Source organism: Somniosus microcephalus, chromosome 13, assembly GCF_052327205.1.
Source record: "Somniosus microcephalus isolate GS21.2 chromosome 13, FLI_Smic_1.0, whole genome shotgun sequence".
Lineage (NCBI taxonomy): Eukaryota > Metazoa > Chordata > Chondrichthyes > Squaliformes > Somniosidae > Somniosus > Somniosus microcephalus.
In genome coordinates, this window is record NC_140999.1 from 4,386,906 (window position 1) to 4,406,846 (window position 19,941).

The 19,941-nt window shown below is 49.2% G+C and overlaps 2 protein-coding genes across 5 annotated transcripts in view; both read right to left on the minus strand.

Moving 5' to 3' along the window:
* Positions 1-16,234, minus strand: part of ccdc124 (coiled-coil domain containing 124) — a 58,298-nt gene extending 42,064 nt beyond the window's left edge. Inside the window, exon 1 of one of the 3 annotated variants that reach the window (XM_086004368.1) lies at positions 16,152-16,234. The gene's annotated coding sequence lies outside the window, so the exon portion shown is untranslated. Of the gene's footprint in view, positions 1-13,557; positions 13,577-16,151 lie in introns of those variants that run through there. The other 2 variants (XM_086004369.1, XM_086004370.1) reach the window with 2 other exon arrangements.
* LOC147107991 (colorectal mutant cancer protein-like) overlaps positions 16,196-19,941 on the minus strand; it is a 35,575-nt gene continuing 31,829 nt past the window's right edge. Inside the window, exon 16 of one of the 2 annotated variants that reach the window (XR_015080505.1) lies at positions 16,196-16,285. The gene's annotated coding sequence lies outside the window, so the exon portion shown is untranslated. The remainder of the gene's footprint in view (positions 16,286-19,941) is intronic. The other variant, XR_015080504.1, reaches the window with a different exon arrangement.

Consider the following 19,941-nt stretch of genomic DNA (forward strand, 5'->3'; position numbering starts at 1 on the left):
AGTACTGTACCCCGTTATAGTGACAGACCTGTACCGACCAGTACTGTACCGCAGTGTTATACAGTGTCAGACCTGTACCCACCAGTACTGTACCCCAGTGTTATAGTGACAGACCTGTACCCACCAGTACTGTACCCCAGTGTTATAGCGACAGGCCTGTGCCCACTAGTACTGTACCCCAGTGTTATACAATGGCAGACCTGTGCCCACCAGTACTGTACCCCAGTGTTATACAGTGACAGACCTGTGCCCACCAGTACTGTACCCGTGTTATACAGCGACAGACCTGTGCCCACCAGTACTGTACCTGTGTTATACAGCGACAGACCTGTACCCACCAGTACTGTACCCGTGTTATACAGTGACAGACCTGTACCCACCAATACTGTACCCGTGTTATACAGCGACAGACCTGTACCCACCAGTACTGTACCCGTGTTATACAGTGACAGAAATGTACCCACCAGTACTGTACCCCGTTATAGTGACAGACCTGTACCCACCAGTACTGTACCCCAGTGTTATACAGCGACAGACCTGTACCCACCAGTACTGTATCCCAGTGTTATACAGTGACAGACCTGTACCCACCAGTACTGTACCCCAGTGTTATACACTGACAGACCTGTACCCACCAGTACTGTACCCGTGTTATACAGTGACAGACCTGTGCCCACCAGTACTGTACCCCAGTGTTATAGTAACAGACCTGTACCCACCAGTACTGTACCCGTGTTATACAGCGACAGACCTGTACCCACCAGTACTGTACCCCAGTGTTATACAGTGACAGACCTGTGCCCACCAGTACTGTACCCCAGTGTTATAGTGACAGACCTGTACCCACCAGTACTGTACCCGTGTTATACAGTGACAGACCTGTACCCACCAGTACTGTACCCGTGTTATACAGCGACAGACCTGTACCCACCAGTACTGTACCCCAGTGTTATACAGTGACAGACCTGTACCCACCAGTACTGTACCCCAGTGTTACAGCGACAGACCTGTACCCACCAGTACTGTACCCGTGTTATACAGTGACAGACCTGTACCCACCAGTACTGTACCCCAGTGTTATACAGTGACAGACCTGTACCCACCAGTGCTGTACCCCAGTGTTATACAGTGACAGACCTGTACCCACCAGTACTGTACCCCAGTGTTATACAGTGACAGACCTGTACCCACCAGTACTGTACCCGTGTTATACAGTGACAGACCTGTGCCCACCAGTACTGTACCCCAGTGTTATAGTGACAGACCTGTACCCACCAGTACTGTACCCGTGTTATACAGCGACAGACCTGTACCCACCAATACTGTACCCCAGTGTTATACAGTGACAGACCTGTACCCACCAATACTGTACCCGTGTTATACAGCGACAGACCTGTACCCACCAGTACTGTACCCGTGTTATACAGTGACAGACCTGTACCCACCAGTACTGTACCCCAGTGTTATTCAGTGACAGACCTGTACCCACCAGTACTGTACCCCAGTGTTATACAGTGACAGACCTGTACCCACCAGTACTGTACCCGTGTTATACAGTGACAGACCTGTACCCACCAGTACTGTACCCCAGTGTTATAGTGACAGACCTGTACCCACCAGTACTGTACCCGTGTTATACAGTGACAGACCTGTACCCACCAGTACTGTACCCCAGTGTTATACAGTGACAGACCTGTACCCACCAGTACTGTACCCCAGTGTTATACAGTGACAGACCTGTACCCACCAGTACTGTACCCCAGTGTTATACAGTGACAGACCTGTACCCACCAGTACTGTACCCCAGTGTTACACAGTCCAGGCTCGAGGGGCAGAATGGCTTCCTCCTGTTCCTGTGAATGAATTCGTACTCCCGAGGCTGGAGTTTATGATTCGGTCAAACTTATTGACCCAGAATTTGCGAAGAAAATAACGACGGGTTTCAAGGCGCTCGCTGTTATTAGTGCGTAAAAACACCAGCAAATCATGGCGAGGAAAAGATACCTTGGTATCCGCGCCGTCACTAGGACCGCCTATTTCTACCTCCGTAACATCGACCGTCTCCGCCCCTTGCCTCAGCTCATCCGCTGCTGAAACCCTCATCCATGCCTTTGTTACCTCCAGACTCGACTATTCCAACGCACTCCTGGCCGGCCTCCCACCTTGCACCCTCCATAAACTTCAGCTCATCCAAATCTCGACTGCCCCGTGTCCTAACTCGCACCCAGTCCCGTTCACCCATCACCCCCTGTGCTCACTGCCCCGTGTCCTAACTCACACCCAGTCCTGTTCACCCATCACCCCCTGTGCTCACTGCCCCGTGTCCTAACTCACACCCAGTCCCGTTCACCCATCACCCCCTGTGCTCGCTGCCCCGTGTCCTAACTCACACCCAGTCCCGTTCACCCATCACCCGCTGTGCTCGCTGCCCCGTGTCCTAACTCACACCCAGTCCCGTTCACCCATCACCCCCTGTGCTCACTGCCCCGTGTCCTAACTCGCACCCAGTCCCGTTCACCCATCACCCCCTGTGCTCACTGCCCCGTGTCCTAACTCACACCCAGTCCCGTTCACCCATCACCCCGTGCTCACTGCCCCGTGTCCTAACTCGCACCAAGTCCCGTTCACCCATCACCCCCTGTGCTCACTGCCCCGTGTCCTTACTCACACCCAGTCCCGTTCACCCATCACCCCCTGTGCTCACTGCCCCGTGTCCTAACTCACACCCAGTCCCGTTCACCCATCACCCCCTGTGCTCACTGCCCCGTGTCCTAACTCACACCCAGTCCCGTTCACCCATCACCCCCTGTGCTCACTGCCCCGTGTCCTAACTCACACCCAGTCCTGTTCACCCATCACCCTCTGTGCTCACTGCCCCGTGTCCTAACTCGCACCCAGTCCCGTTCACCCATCACCCCGTGCTCACTGCCCCGTGTCCTAACTCACACCCAGTCCCGTTCACCCATCACCCCGTGCTCACTGCCCCGTGTCCTAACTCACACCCAGTCCCGTTCACCCATCACCCCCTGTGCTCACTGCCCCGTGTCCTAACTCACACCCAGTCCCGTTCACCCATCAGCCCCTGTGCTCACTGCCCCGTGTCCTAACTCACACCCAGTCCCGTTCACCCATCACCCCCTGTGCTCACTGCCCCGTGTCCTAACTCACACCCAGTCCCGTTCACCCATCACCCCGTGCTCACTGCCCCGTGTCCTAACTCACACCCAGTCCCGTTCACCCATCACCCCGTGCTCACTGCCCCGTGTCCTAACTCACACCCAGTCCCGTTCACCCATCACCCCGTGCTCACTGCCCCGTGTCCTAACTCACACCCAGTCCCGTTCACCCATCACCCCGTGCTCACTGCCCCGTGTCCTAACTCACACCCAGTCCCGTTCACCCATCACCCCCTGTGCTCACTGCCCCGTGTCCTAACTCACACCAAGTCCCGTTCACCCATCACCCCCTGTGCTCACTGCCCCGTGTCCTAACTCGCACCGAGTCCCGTTCACCCATCACCCCGTGCTCACTGCCCCGTGTCCTAACTCACACCCAGTCCCGTTCACCCATCACCCCCTGTGCTCACTGCCCCGTGTCCTAACTCACACCCAGTCCCGTTCACCCATCACCCCCTGTGCTCACTGCCTTGTGTCCTAACTCGCACCCAGTCCCGTTCACCCATCACCCCCTGTGCTCACTGCCCCGTGTCCTAACTCACACCCAGTCCCGTTCACCCATCACCCTCTGTGCTCACTGCCCCGTGTCCTAACTCGCACCCAGTCCCGTTCACCCATCACCCCCTGTGCTCACTGCCCCGTGTCCTAACTCACACCAAGTCCCGTTCACCCATCACCCCCTGTGCTCACTGCCCCGTGTCCTAACTCGCACCCAGTCCCGTTCACCCATCACCCCCTGTGCTCACTGCCCCGTGTCCTAACTCACACCCAGTCCCGTTCACCCATCACCCCCTGTGCTCGCTGCCCCGTGTCCTAACTCACACCCAGTCCCGTTCACCCATCACCCCCTGTGCTCGCTGACCTACACTGGCTCCCGGTCCGGCAATGCCTCGATTTTAAAATTCTCATCCTTGTTTTCAAATCCCTCCATGGCCTTGCACCTCCCTATCTCTAACCTTCTCCAGCCCTACGACCCTCCGAGATCTCTGCGCTCATCCAGTTCTGGCCTCTCACACATCCCCGATTTCCATCGCTCCACCATTGGCGGCCGTGCCTTCAGCTGCCTGGGCCCCGAGCTCTGGAATTCCCTCCCTAAACCTCTCCGCCTCTCTCTCCTCCTTTAAGACGCTCCTTAAAACCGACCTCTTTGCCCAAGCACCTGTCCTAATATCACCTTATGATGCTCGGTATCAAAATATGTTTGATAATCGCTCCTGTGAAGCACCTTGGGACGTTTTACTATGTTAAAGGCACTATATAAATACAAGTTGTTGTTGTTGATACACCGAGAGTTAGTTAATCGCCACATGTTGCTGGACGATTTGCATCGCTCCGCCATTAGCCTCGCGGAAACGGCAGCTCGCCCTCAACCTCCCCGTGAGTTTCAAGAAACTGTTGGATTTGTGCCGTAAATGCGAATTAAACTCGCAGCAGAAACTTAGAGCTGGTATTTCACGACGCAAGGACCTTGTTAACTGGGTAAGCTCTGGTCCTGCAATGCCACTCATCCTCGGATGCCCAGAAAGGGAACAACTGAAACTGTGGAGTGTCTCTCCCGCAGGTAGTAAATTGTTCCTAGAGGTTTATAAAATATTAATATTTTAAACTTTTTTCTCTCTTAATCCAATCTTTCTTTCCCTCTCTCTATTTCTCTTTCTGTATCTAACTTGACTCTAATTTCATTCTCCGTCATTCCTCTGTTCCTTTCTCTATCCTTAAATCTAATTGGTTAAGGAGATAGTCTGCTGGTCCCGTCGTTCACCGAGGTCCCAGATGCCTCGTTGCCCTCGCCTCGCCGTTATCAGCTCGCGCTCCCAGCGAGTTTTGGTGCTACAGGAAAAACTTTTTTATCCGGCACCGACACGACCGGCGTGGTGCCGGTTTATCAAAAAGTCCGGATTACAGAGAGGTATAGTTAAAAGGTACGAGAGCCCCGTACACAGCAACAAATCCAGGCTTCCCTGTTGCATGGCAACAAGTGCAGGAGCCCCGGTTACACAGCCACAGATCCAGGAACAGCCACTAATATGAAGTAAAACTTACCTGAACCTACTCCTGAATTTTGCCGGTTAACAGAGGTTTCCGGTTATTTAGGTGCCAGTAAATCGAGAGTTTCCTGTATATTAATCCAACTCACGGGGCTTTTTTTTAAAATTTGTTCATGGGATGTGCGCGTCGCTGGCAAGGCCAGCACTTAATGCCCACCCCAAATTGCCCTTGAGACGGCGTTGCGAATTATCCCTCGCCAACAAAATCTGGGTCATTATTAGGCTTCCATTTACCGACAGCCCTTAGGATCACAAATACCCAATAAGCTCCTCGCTGAGCCTTACTTTCTCCAGCAAAAACATTTATAGTTACTGAAGCAAACTGCCTGGCTCATGTTTTATGTATTGACCAAAGTTTTGATTCCCCTCCAAATATCTCCATCTTTATCTGATATGATGTTATGGCGATAACGGAGACCTGGCTCAAAAAAGGGCAGGATTGGGTATTAAATATTCCTGGTGATAAGGAAAGATAGATGGTGTGGCAGTATTGGTCAAGGAGAATGTTACAGTGCTGGAGAGGGAGGACAGTTACAAAAGGTAAATCGTGCTTGACTAATCTACTGGAATTTTTTGAGGATGTAACTGGTAGAATAGATAAGGGAGAACCAGTGGATGTGGTGTATTTGGACTTTCAGAAGGCTTTCGATAAGGTCCCACATAAGAGATTAGCGTGCAAAATTAAGGCACATGGGATTGGGGGCAAGGTATTGACTTGGATAGAGAACTGGTTGGCGGACAGAAAGCAAAGAGTTGGAATAAACGGGTCGTTTTCCGAGTGGCAGGCAGTGACTAGTGGGGTACCGCAAGGATCGGTCCTAGGACCCCAGCTATTCACAATATATATTAATGATCTGGACGAGGGAATTGGATGTAATATCTCCAAATTTGCAGACGACACAAAGCTGGGTGGGAGGGTAAGCTGTGAGGAGGATGTCGTGAAACTCCAGTACGATTTGGACAGGTTGGGTGATTGGGCAGAAACATGGCAAATGCACTATAATGTGGATAAATGTGAGGTTATCCACTTTGGTGGCAAAAACAGGAAGGCAGATTATTATTTGAATGGCAATAGATTGGGAGAAGGGGAAGTGCAAAGAGACCTGGGTGTTCTTGTGCACCAGTCGCTGAAGGTAAGCATGCAGGTGCAGCAGGCGGTTAAGAAGGCAAATGGTATGTTGGCCTTCGTAGCAAGAGGGTTCGAGTACAGGAGCAAGGATGTCTTGCTACAGTTGTACAGGGCCTTGGTGAGACCGCACCTTGAGTATTGTGTGCAGTTTTGGTCACCTTACCTGAGGAAGGACGTTCTTGCCATGGAGGGAGTGCAGCGAAGATTCACCAGGCTGATACCTGGGATGGCAGGAATGACGTACGAGGAGAGATTGTGTCAATTGGGCTTATACTCACTGGAGTTTAGAAGATTGAGAGGGGATCTCATCGAAACCTATAAAATTCTGTCAGGTCTGGACAGACTAGATGCAGAAAGGATGTTCCCGATGGTCGGGGAGTCCAGAACCAGGGGTCACAGTCTAAGGATAAGGGGTAAGCCATTTAGGACTGAGATGAGGAGGAATTTCTTCACCCAGAGAGTGGTGAACCTGTGGAATTCTCTGCCACAGAGGGCGGTGGAGGCCAGTTCATTAAATATATTCAAGAAAGAGTTGTATATATTTCTTGAGGCTAAAGGGATCAAGGGGTATGGGGAGAAGGCAGGGACAGGGCACTGAATTTGGATGATCAGCCATGATCTCATTGAATGGCGGAGCAGGCTCGAGGGGCCGAATGGCCGACTCCTGCTCCTGTCTTCTATGTTTCTATGTCCTGGAGGGGTCAAGGACAGAATCTATGTGGCTGGAGTTAAGAAATAATCGAGGTGTCATTACACTACTAGGTGTATTCTATAGACCACCAAATAGTGGGAAAGATATGGAGGAGCAAATTACAGAGAAATTACTGAGAGGTGCAAGAACTATAGAGTAGTAATAATGGGGGAATTCAACTATCCCAATATAGACTGTGATCGTAATAGTGTTAAGGACAGAGAGGGGGAAGAATTTCTGAAGTGTGTTCAGGAGAACTTTCTTGATCAGTATGTTTCCAGCCCGACGAGGGAGGAGGCATTGCTGGATCAGGTTCTGGGGAATGAGGTGGGTCAAGTGGAGCAAGTGTCAGTAGGGGAACATTTAGGGAACAGTGATCATAGCATCAGAAGGTTTAGATTAGCTATGGAAAAGGACAGGGAGCAATCTAGAGTAAAAAATATTTAACTGGGGGAAGGCCAATTTCAGTGGGATGAGAACGGATCTGGCCCGGGTAAACTGGAATCGAAGATTGGCAGGCAAAACTGTAATGGAACAATGGGCTGCCTTTAAAGAGGAAATAGTTCAGGTACAGTCGAGGTACATTCCCACTAGAGGGAAAGGCAGGGCAACTAAAGTCAGGGCTCCCTGGATGACGAAAGAGATAGCCAATATGATGAAGCAGAAAAAACGTGTGTATGACAGATGTCAGGTTGCAAATACATCTGAGAATCAGGCTAAATATAGAAAGGTCAGAGGAGAAGTGAAAAAGAAAATAAGAGGGGCAAAGAGAGGGTGTGAGAATAGAATGGCAGCCAACATAAAAGGTAATCCAAAAGTCTTCTATAGGCACATAAATAGTAAAAGGTTAGTAAGAGGAGGGGTGGGGCCGATTAGGGACCAAAAAGGAGACCTATACATGAAGGCAGAGGGTATGGCTGAGGTACTAAACGAGTACTTTGCATCTGTCTTCACCAAGGAAGAGGATGCTGCCATAGGCATAGTGAAGGAGGAGGTAGTGGAGATACTTGGCAGGATAAAAATTGATAAAGAGGGGGTATTAGAAAGGCTGGCTGTACTTAAAGTAGATAAGTCACCAGGAGCGGATGGGATGCATAGGATGCTGAGGGAATTGAGGGTGGAAATCGCAGATGTACTGGCCATAATATTCCAATCCTCCTTAGATACGGGGGTGGTGCCAGAGGACTGGAGAATTGCAAATGTTACACCATTGTTCAAAAAAGGGTGTAAAGATAAACCCAGCAACTACAGGCCGGTCAGTTTAACCTCGGTAGTGGGGAAGCTTTTAGAAACAGTAATCAGGGACAAAATTAACAGTCACTTGGTCAAGTGTGGATTAATTAAGGAAAGCCAGCATGGATTTGTTAAAGGCAAATCCTGTTTAACTAACTTGATTGAGCTTTTTGATGAGGGCAATGCAGTTGAAGTGGTGTACATGGATTTTCAAAAGGCATTTGATAAAATGCCATGTAATAGGCTCGCCAGCAAAGTTGAAGCCCATGGAATGAAAGGGACAGTGGCAGCATGGATACGGAATTGGCCAAGTGACAGGAAACAGAGAGTAGTGGTGAACGGTTGTTTTTCAGACTGGAGGAAGGTACACAGTGGTGTTCCCCAGGGGTCGGTTCTAGGACCACTGCTTTTCTTGATATATATTAATGACTTGGATGTGGGTGTACAGGGCACAATTTCAAAATGTGCAGATGACACAAAACTTGGAGGCACAGTGAACAGTGAGGAGGAGAGAGATAGACTTCAGGAAGACAGACAGGCTGGTGAAATGGGCGGACACGTGGCAGATGAAATTTAACGCAGAAAAGTGTGAAGTGATGCATTTTGGTAGAAAGAATGAGGAGAGGAAATATAAACTAAAGGCTACAATCCTGAAGGGGGGCACGAACAGAGAGACCTGGGGGTATGTGTGCTCAAATTGTTGAAGGTGGCAGGGCAGGTTGAGAAACACTGGTTTGGCCCCAACCGGAGTATTGTGTCCAATTCTGGGCACCGCACTTTAGGAAGGATGTGAAGGCCTTGGAGAGGGTGCAGAGGAGATTTACCAGAATGGTTCCAGGGATGAGGGACTTCAGTTACGTGGATAGACTGGAGAAGCTGGGGTTGTTCTCCTTGGAGCAAAGAAGGTTGAGAGGAGATTTGATCGAGGTGTTCAAAATCATGAAGGGTCTGGGCAGAGTAGATAGAGAGAAACTGTCCCCATTGGCGGAAGGGTCGAGAACCAGAGGACACAGATTTAAGGTGATTGGCAGAAGAACCAAAGGCGACATGAGGAAAAACTTTTTTATGCAGCGAGTGCTTAGGATCTGGAATGCACTGCCTGAAAGGGTAGTGGAGGCAGATTCAATCGTGGCTTTCAAAAGAGAATTGGATAAGTACCTGAAGGAAAGAAATTTGCAGGGCTACGGGGCAGTGGGACTGGCTGAAGTGCTCTTGCAAAGACCGGCACGGGCTCAACGGGCCCAAAGTGCGGTAACCATTCTATGATACTACGCCTCTGAAGTGCCGAGGGATGTTTTTTTCTACTTTAAAGCTGCTACATAAAGGGAAGTTGTTGTTTTGGAAATTTCCTGGAAAACCTGTCCCCTTAAGAAAAAAATGTGCTGTGGAACCCCCGAATTATTGAAAGCTCAAAACACAGCCTTAAAAGAGCAGAAAGAACTTGCATTTCTCCAGCGTCTTTCACAACCTCAGGACGTCCCAAAGCACTTTACAGCTAATGAAGTACTTAATGTGTAGTCACTGTCGTAATGTAGGAAACGCAGCAGCCAATTTGCGCACAGCAAGCTCCCACAAGCAGCAATGTGATACTGACCAGTTAATTTGTTTTTAGCGATATTGGTTGAGGGATAAACATTGGCCAGGACACCGGAGAGAACTCCCCTGCTCTTACCTAGCATTTACAGCACAGAAACAGGCCATTCGGCCCGACTGCTCCGTGCCGGTGTTTCTGCTCCACACCAGCCTCCTCCCACCCCTCTTCACCGCACCCTATCAGCATATGCCTCTATTCCTTTCTCCCTGCACTGGGAATGTCAGCCTGGATTATGGGGCTCGAATCCACGACTTTCTGACTCGAGAGAGAGGAGAGACAGAGAGAGAGAGGAGAGACAGAGAGAGAGAGAGAGAGGAGAGACAGAGAGGAAAGACAGAGAGGAAAGACAGAGAGAGAGAGGAGAGACAGAGAGAGGAGAGACAGAGAGAGAGAGAGAGAGAGAGGAGAGACAGAGAGAGAGAGGAGAGAGGAGAGAGAGAGAGAGAGAGAGAGAGAGGAGAGACAGAGAGAGAGAGGAGAGAGGAGAGACAGAGAGAGAGGAGAGACAGAGAGAGAGGAGAGACAGAGAGAGAGGAGAGACAGAGAGGAATATCCAGGGTCTCCGCTCCTCAACTTTTGGGATGAAGAGTACAGACCCTGAATTCCTAAAAGCTATAAAAGACATTGATATAATTGTGTTAACAGAAACATGGTGCCAAAAGGACATGCCGACCCACTGTCCTCCAATGTACCATGAAATCATTGTGCCCTCAGTAAAGAGCACTAAGACACGCAAGGGCAGAACCTCCGGGGGAATCCTGGTGTGGTATAAAGGAGAACTGAACAAACACATCTCACCGATAAAACAGGGAAAATCACACGTATGGCTAAAATTAGATAAAAATATAGGAATAGCAAAAAACGATGTTTACTTATGTGCGATCTACATACCTCCAATAGAATCGCCATATTTTGAAGAGGAGTTATTTGATACTCTCCACATGGAAATCAGCCATTTCCAGGCCAAAGGAAAGTTGCTACTATGTGGGGACCTAAATGCAAGGACCGGATGTGAACCTGACTTCATAGACCCACAGGGCAACAACCATGTGTTTGGCCAGACCCCTTTATATGTCACACCAGCCATCGCAAATCGGAACAACCTTGTCTGTGAAATAAATAAAAGCGGTAGGGAGGTAGTGCAACTCTGCCGAGCCTTAGGCCTGTACATAGTTAACGGTAGGTTCAGAGGGGACTCCTTAGGGAGACTCACATATTCCTCAACTCTTGGGTCTAGTGTGGTGGATTATACAATCACTGACCTGGACCCCTGCGATATCAACGCATTCACTGTCAGGCAGCAATCCCCCCTCAGACCATAACCAAATAAATGTGTACCTTAAACTTTCTGCCCAAACTACAGACACAAAAAAGGAACCCAGTAAGCTCCATAAAATAAACCAGACATACAGATGGGCCCCAGACAGTGGAGATAAATTCATCACAGCACTAAATTCACCTGATCTCACAAGTAAAATATCAAAATTTAAAGAAAATCTATATGAGATCACCAGAGATGGTGTAAACATGGCCATAGGTGATATAAATATGATCTTCCATGAGGCAGCTGTAAAAGCCGGCCTTGTGAAACAGAAGAGGAAACGTTACAAAAGACAAAATAAAAATGAGAAATGGTTTGACCACGAATGCAAAAATGCCAGAAAAGACCTGAGAAAAATATCAAACCAAAAGCATCGCCAACCAAACAATCCAGACCTACGTATTAGATACAATGAGACCCTCAAAAGATATAAACACACCATTAGGAACAAAACACAAAATTATACCCACAAAATACTCGAAGAAATTGAAAACTCCATTAATCCAAATCAATTCTGGGATATGTGGAATAACCTGAGTACAACACAATTGCAAGCATTACCAATCCAAGATGGCGACATCTGGAGAACACATTTTGAAAACCTCTACAAAGACATCCCAATAAACGAAACAAACCCAAGTCAACATCATGTCACAGAAAAACTCCACACATTAGAAGCAACAATTAAAGACAACCAAAACCCTCTAGACTCCCCAATCACATGGAAAGAACTAGCCACAAAAACAAAATCTCTCCACCTAAAGAAAGCCTGTGGTCCAGACAACATCAAAAATGAAATGCTCAAGTTCAGCAATATGGAGATGCAGGGTGCTGTACTCAAGTTATTCAATATCATATTGCGTTCAGGCTGTTTTCCCGATATCTGGTGCCAAGGACTCATCTCTCCCATATATAAAAGTGGAAACAAATCAGACCCAAATAACTACCGCGGCATCTGTGTCAACAGTTGTCTAGGGAAGTTATTCTGCAGTATTCTAAATAGCAGATTACTGGATTTTCTTAACAAACATAATATCCTTAGAAAAAATCAAATAGGCTTTCTTCCAAAACACCGCACCACCGACCATATCTATACCCTTCACACACTCATTGAAAAACATATACACCAAACAAAAAATGGGAAAATATTCGCTTGTTTCATTGACTTCAAGAAAGCCTTTGACTCTATCTGGCACGAAGGGCTCTATTATAAACTTCTTCAGTGTGGAATAGGGGGCAAAGTCTATGACCTTATTAAATCGATGTATCTGAAAAATAAATGCGGTGTCAAAATTGGAGACAAACGCACCGGTTTCTTCACCCAGAGAAGAGGCGTCCGGCAGGGCTGCAATTTGAGCCCGACCCTGTTCAACATATACATAAATGAATTAGCAGACATGCTGGAGCAAAGCGAGTCACCGGGTCTCTGTCTCCTGGATGGAGAAGTGAAATCCCTGTTCTATGCGGACGACCTGGTTCTGCTGTCTCCCACAGAACAGGGATTACAGCAACAATTAGACCTACTCGACAAATACTGCCAAAATTGGGCCCTAACAGTAAATCTAACGAAAACCAACATCATGATTTTTCAAAAAAGGCCCAGGTGTCAGGAAAACAAATACCAGTTTACTCTCAGTGATACCATCATAGGACACACTATGAGCTACACTTACCTTGGTCTAACCATTACAGCATCAGGGAGCTTCAGCATAGCAGTGAATGCACTAAAAGAAAAAGCCCGAAGAGCAATAAAAAGAAAATTCTACAACATCCAAATCCCAATCAAAATCTGGCTCAAAATATTTGACAGCATAATCCTGCCCATTGCGCTGTACGGTAGTGAAGTATGGGGCCCGCTCAATCACCATAGCTACACTAAATGGGAAAAACACACAATAGAAGCCCTACATGCAGAATTTTGCCGAAGCATTCTTCGCACCCAAAGGAAAACACCAACAAATGCATGCAGAGCCGAACTAGGCAGATACCCACTGATAATAAACATCCAAAAACGAGCACTAAACTTCCTAAATCACCTCAAATCTAGCTCCCCAGACACCCTTCATTTTAAAGCCTTCCAGACCCAAGAGCTAAACCCAGAAAAGAGTCCCCTGAGTCAGCTGCTACTGAAACTAAGTACTCCTACTCAGCCAGACCCTGACCAGTCCCAGACCAACACTGCCGTCCAAACACCAATCCGAGTGAACCAAATCATTAAACAATGCAAAGAAACCTACCTGGAACATTGGAACAAAATAACCAAAAGCCAAAGTAGATTAGAATGTTACCGGGCCCTAAAAAGAGAATATAAACTGGCAGACTATCTCTCGACCATCAGAGACACAAAACAGAGACAGACCCTCACCAGGTACAGACTAAGCGACCACCAACTGGCAATTGAAAAAGGAAGATACAAGAAATCCTGGCAGCCTAGAGAGAATAGAATATGTGATCAATGTCTGGCCGGCGAGGTTGAGACAGAGATGCATTTCCTCCTAAAATGCGAAAAATTCAACACATCAAGAAACATATTATTTGACAAGCTCAGCCAAACAACCCCAGATTTCAAGGAATTGGATGACCTGTCAAAATTAAGATTAGTCCTGGAAGAAGGAGACAGACCATACCTTGGTGCCAAATATGTAACAACATGTCACAACCTGAGGACTGTTTAAAATTAATGCTGAATGTACCCACCGATGTACAAAGACTGTTTAAACTAATATTGTTTAAAGTATTATTGTATGTACCCAACGAAGGTCAGAATTGTTTGACACCTACAGAATGCTGGAAAACTGTACTTTTTGTTATGTAAGCTTTGGCAATATGGTTCCCTGTAAACTTTCATGCCAATAAAGCATTTGAATTAAATTGAATTTAATTGAATTGACAGAGAGAGAGAGAGACAGAGAGACAGAGAGATAGAGAGAGACAGAGAGAGAGACAGAGAGAGAGACAGAGAGAGAGAGAGATAGAGAGACAGAGAGAGAGAGACAGAGAGAGAGAGACAGAGAGAGAGAGACAGAGACAGAGAGAGACAGACAGAGAGAGACAGACAGAGTGAATGAACTGAAAGTGAAAGCAAGAAGGGCTTTCTATGCCATTAAAAAATCAATCCAAATAGAAATCCCAATTAGCATTTGGCTCAAAATTTTTAAATCAGTAATTGAACCAATTGCACTCTATGGCAGTGAGGTGTGGGGACCGCTAACACAACAAGAATTTGCAAAATGGGACAAACACCCAATTGAGATCCTACATGCAGAATTCTGTAAAAGTATCCTCCGGACTCAAAAGGAAAACCGTAAACAATGCATGCAGGGCAGAACTAGGCCAATATCCATTAATAATCACTATCCAAAAAAGAGCCACCAAATTTTGGAAACACCTAAAAATGAGCAACCCCCACTGCTATCATTACGAAGCCCTGAAATGCCAAGAGAGGACCATAAAGAATACCCTCAGTCAACTAGTCCTGGGACACAGTGAAGTAACTACTAACACTAACCAGCCCCAGGACAGTGACAGCGTAACACAAAGAATTCGACCCAACACAATCGTCACTAAGCAAAAGGAAAAATATCTGTCATATTGGGCAGAAACAACAAAAACCCAAAACAAACTCAATTGCTACTTGGCCCTAAACAGACAATACAACATGGCTGATTACCTGACCATGGTAAAGGATAGCAAACTGAGAAAAACCGTGACAATGTACAGACTTAGTGAACATAGCCTGGCGATCGAAAAAGGAAGACACAGGCAGACCCGGCTACCAAGAGAGGACAGGATATGCTCTCACTGCAGTCAGGGAGTGGTGGAGACAGAGATGCACTTCCTCACAGCTTGTAGAAAATATCAGGGCATAAGGGAGAATTTCTACCCAAAATTCACAAAAATATGCCCGGAATTCAGAAATTTGAATGACGACCAAAAACTCCCATACCTACTAGGGGAAGAGAGAAATTGTGTAACCTTAGCGGCACACTATGTTACAGCTTGCCATAAACAGAGGGACAACCACTAAATATAAGAAAAGAGTATATAAAAATTATATGTATATTTATACACTCAGGGATCTATCTGTTTATACACTGTATGGATAGATCTGTATTTATGTGTTCAACCATGAATGTTTTTCAATGCTTTGGCAACATAAGATGTACCTTGTCATGCCAATAAAGCGATTTGAATTGAATTGAATTCAATTGAGAGACATTGAGAGAGCGAGAGCGAGAGACAGAGAGAGAGACAGAGACAGAGAGAGACAGAGACCGACACCGAGAGACAGAGAGAGAGAGACAGCGAGAGAGCGAGAGAGAGACACACAGAGAGAGAGACAGACAGAGAGAGAGAGAGGGACAGAGAGAGAGAGAGAGAGAGGGACAGAGAGAGGGAGAGGGACAGAGAGAGGGAGAGGGACAGAGAGAGGGAGAGGGACAGAGAGAGAGAGAGGGACAGAGAGAGGGGGACAGAGAGAGGGGGACAGAGAGAGACAGAGACACAGAGAGAGGGACACAGAGAGAGGGAGAGTGCTGCCCGCTAAGCCACGGCAGGCACAGAAACCCGCATCCGAGTTGAGTTCAGTAGTGTTTATCCAGCTTCCCCTTAAATCCATCTATGCTATTCGCCTCAGTACTGCCCCTCCGACAGTGCGGCGCTCCCTCAGTACTGCCCCTCCGACAGTGCGGCGCTCCCTCAGTACTGCCCCTCCGACAGTGCGGCGCTCCCTCAGTACTGCACTGGAGTGTCAGCCTGGATTATGGAGCGTCCCCGTGGCAACCGGTGCCAGGGTGGTGATGGAACGAAGAGGGTGGCACTGCCCCACCCACCGTAACCATGGCAACAGCAGAGAGGGGTGGGCCTCAAAGCCACATCTGCTGACCAAAGAGCAAATTACCCCAGAATAACACATTGTAAGGCTGCTACGTGCGGATGTGCAGAGACTGGTTCACTCACCCGCTCACTCCACCAGCAGTTCAGACACTGACGCCTGATGGTGACGACACCCGCCTGGCTATTCCGCTGCCTGACCGCATCAGCAGCCACTCCTTCAAAGAGAGGTTTTTTTTGTTTCCCAACGTCTCTTCAGCCTTTAAAAAAAAACAATAAAAAAATAATAGTCCGTTCTGTGCTCGTCAATTCAGGATATAGCCTGCGGGCTGTTGTGAAGCTGGCCCAGCATTCTAGGTCCTCAGCGAATCTGGGAGGCTGAGCCGCCATGTTGCTGAGGGGCAGAGTGACGGGAGGGAGCCGCCATGTTGGTGAGGGGCAGAGTGACGGGATGGAGCCGCCATGTTGGTGAGGGGCAGAGTGACAGTGAGGAGTCGCCATGTTGGTGAGGGGCCGAGTGACGGGGAGGAGCCGCCATGTTGGTGAGGGGCAGAGTGACGGAGAGGAGCCGCCATGTTGGTGAGGGGCAGAGGGGGTGAAATGGAATTAAAAACAGAAAATTTTGGTGACCTCTCTTCAGGGGGGGGGAAATGGGTTGGCCGCCATGTTGGTGAGGGGCAAAATGACTGAGCGAAGCCGCCATCTTGGTGAGGGGCAGCGTACACCGATTTAAAAGATATTCACCAGATCCCTCGATATCACTTATTCCCGGTTTGAAAAGAATGCATTGCGCATCAATTGAACCTTTATTAAATATCCGAACTGCTAAATTCGGTTTGAGGATCTCAAACATAAAGTGAGTAATTTCCTCCATCAACAAATACCTCGGAAGAGGTCGCTTTCCGCTAATGAACGGAAAACACTGCAGACAGTCGGCGGCAGCCGTCGGATTTTGCCGAAAGATCGAGGTTTTTTTTTGTTGAATTAGAAGTTTTATGCCGGCACTTCCGGTCGGGCCGCCTCGCCCCGCACAAAGATGGCGCCCGTTTCATCCAACTTTATTGACAGCGGCTGCTGGCTGCAGGTGGAGAGGACAATGGAGGAGGACTTGGGCAGGGATGGTGCACAGGAGGGCCCCAGGCCTCCCTGCAGCAATGACACCAAGAGGCACAAAGAGATGGAGAATGTAGCCCTCCAGACCAGCCTGAGCCTGGGCCCCAGGCAGGGCCAAGAGGAAGAGCAGGAGCCTGTGGGGACCAGGGCTGGACCAGAGGAGGAGGAGGAGAAGGAGCTGGAGCTGACTCAGACCGACCACCTCAACAAACGCCTCCTCACCTCCTTCCTGGAGAAGATCAACCAGCCCAGCTTCAACTTCTCCAACCTGCAGCAGCTCAGCAACCAGCCTGAAGATTCCAACAAGATGCAAGAGGATTGGTGAACAGGAGCCCTCCCATCAGCAGCAAGGAGAGTTGGGCATCTGGCTCCCAAACTAGACCCTTGTGGGTTACAGAAATTGCTTTTACTCCTGAAACATCCCTGATGTTCTTCTATATTGTGTGAGATGAGGACTGCAGCCTACGTCCTACCAAGTGTAGAACTGTTTAAAATTATAAACTATTATAAGCTGGTGCTCAGAAAATCCCCAGCAAAGTACCTTGCCCATCATGGTCCACAGGCGGGTATCAGAAGTCTAGATGGATTCATTGTCCTCTCGAATGTCATGCTGCTTGATCTGTTTTGGAACTTGGTCGACTTTATAGCCTGGGTCACTGGATCCCACAACCCAAAGGGAGTTTGAGATTAACCAGGTTTTAAAGTCGTGCCTGATTTTTTTATAATTTGATTTTAAATACTGTATTTTCGTAAGCAAAGCTACTGAAAGGTTGATAATTTTTGCTGAAAAATCACAATAAATGTTTTATCTAGAATTTGAAGCACTCTATCAGATTAACAATTTGTTTAACCTGACTGAACTCAGAAGTCTTTGTTTTTAAAGGGGTTTTGGTCGAGTAAATAAGGAGAAACTGTTTCCAGTGGCAGGAGGTTCGGTAACCAGAGGACACAGATTGAAGGTAATTGGCAAAAGAACCAGAGGGGAGATGAGGAGAATGTTTTTACGCAGCGAGTTGTTGTGATCTGGAACGCGCTGCCTGAAAGGGCGGTGGAATCAGATTCAACAGTAACTTTCAAAAGGGAATTGGAGAAATACTTGAAGGAGAAATAATTTGCTGGGATATGGGGAATGAGCAGGGGGGAGTGGGACTAATTGGAGAGCTCTTTCAGAGAGCCGGCACAGGCGCGATGGGCCAAATGGCCTCCTTCTGTGCTGTGAGATTCTGTGTTTTTTTTTACTAAGCCTTGGATAATCGTGGGTCTCCGAGGTTTGAAAAAAGTCTTGCATTTCTATAGCACCTTTCATGACTTCAGGACGTCTCAAAGCGCTTCACAGCCAGTGAAGTACATTGGAAGTGTAGTCACTGTAGTAATGTGGGAAACGCGGCAACCAATTTGCGCACAGCAAGCTCCCACAAACAGCAATATGATAATGACCAGATAATCTTTTTTTTAGTGATGTTGATTGAGGGATTAATATTGGCCTAGGACACCTGGGACAACTCCCCTGCTCCTCTTCGAAATAGTGGCTGTGGAATCTTTTACATCCACCTGAGAGAGCAGATGGGGCCTCGGTTTAACGTCTCATCTAAAGATGGCACCTCCGACAGTGCAACGCCCCCTCAGTACTGCCCCTCCGACAGTGCGGCGCCCCCTCAGCACTGCCCCTCCGACAGTGCGGCGCTCCCTCAGTACTCCCCCTCCGACAGTGCGGCGCTCCCTCAGTACTGCCCCTCCGACAGTGTGGCGCTCCCTCAGTACTGCCACTCCGACAGTGCGGCGCTCCCTCAGCACTGCCCCTCCGACAGTGCGGTGCTCCCTCAGCACTGCCCCTCCGACAGTGCGGCGCTCCCTCAGCACTGCCCCTCCGACAGTGCGGCGCTCCCTCAGCACTGCCCCTCCGACAGTGCGGCGCTCCCTCAGCACTGCCCCTCCGACAGTGCGGCGCTCCCTCAGCACTGCCCCTCCGACAGTGCGGCGCTCCCTCAGCACTGCCCCTCCGACAGTGCGGCGCTCCCTCAGCACTGCCCCTCCGACAGTGCGGCGCTCCCTCAGCACTGCCCCTCCGACAGTGCGGCGCTCCCTCAGTACTGCCACTCCGACAGTGCGGCGCTCCCTCAGTACTGCCCCACCGACAGTGCGGCGCTCCCTCAGTACTGCCCCTCCGACAGTGCGGCGCTCCCTCAGTACTGCCACTCCGACAGTGCGGCGCTCCCTCAGCACTGCCCCTCCGACAGTGCGGTGCTCCCTCAGCACTGCCCCTCCGACAGTGCGGCGCTCCCTCAGCACTGCCCCTCCGACAGTGCGGCGCTCCCTCAGCACTGCCCCTCCGACAGTGCGGCGCTCCCTCAGCACTGCCCCTCCGACAGTGCGGCGCTCCCTCAGCACTGCCCCTCCGACAGTGCGGCGCTCCCTCAGCACTGCCCCTCCGACAGTGCGGCGCTCCCTCAGTACTGCCACTCCGACAGTGCGGCGCTCCCTCAGTACTGCCCCACCGACAGTGCGGCGCTCCCTCAGTACTGCCCCTCCGACAGTGCGGTGCTCCCTCAGTACTGCCTCTCCGACAGTGCGGCGCTCCCTCAGTACTGCCCCTCCGACAGTGCGGCGCTCCCTCAGCACTGCCCCTCCGACAGTGCGGCGCTCCCTCAGTACTGCCCCTCCGACACTGCGGCGCTCCCTCAGTACTGCACAGGAATGTCAGCCTGGATTACGAGCTCGACTCTCTGGAGTGGGACTCGAACCCACAACCTTCTGACTCAGAGGCCCAAGGATACGGTTTACTTTTCTTAACGGGTTCTTTTGT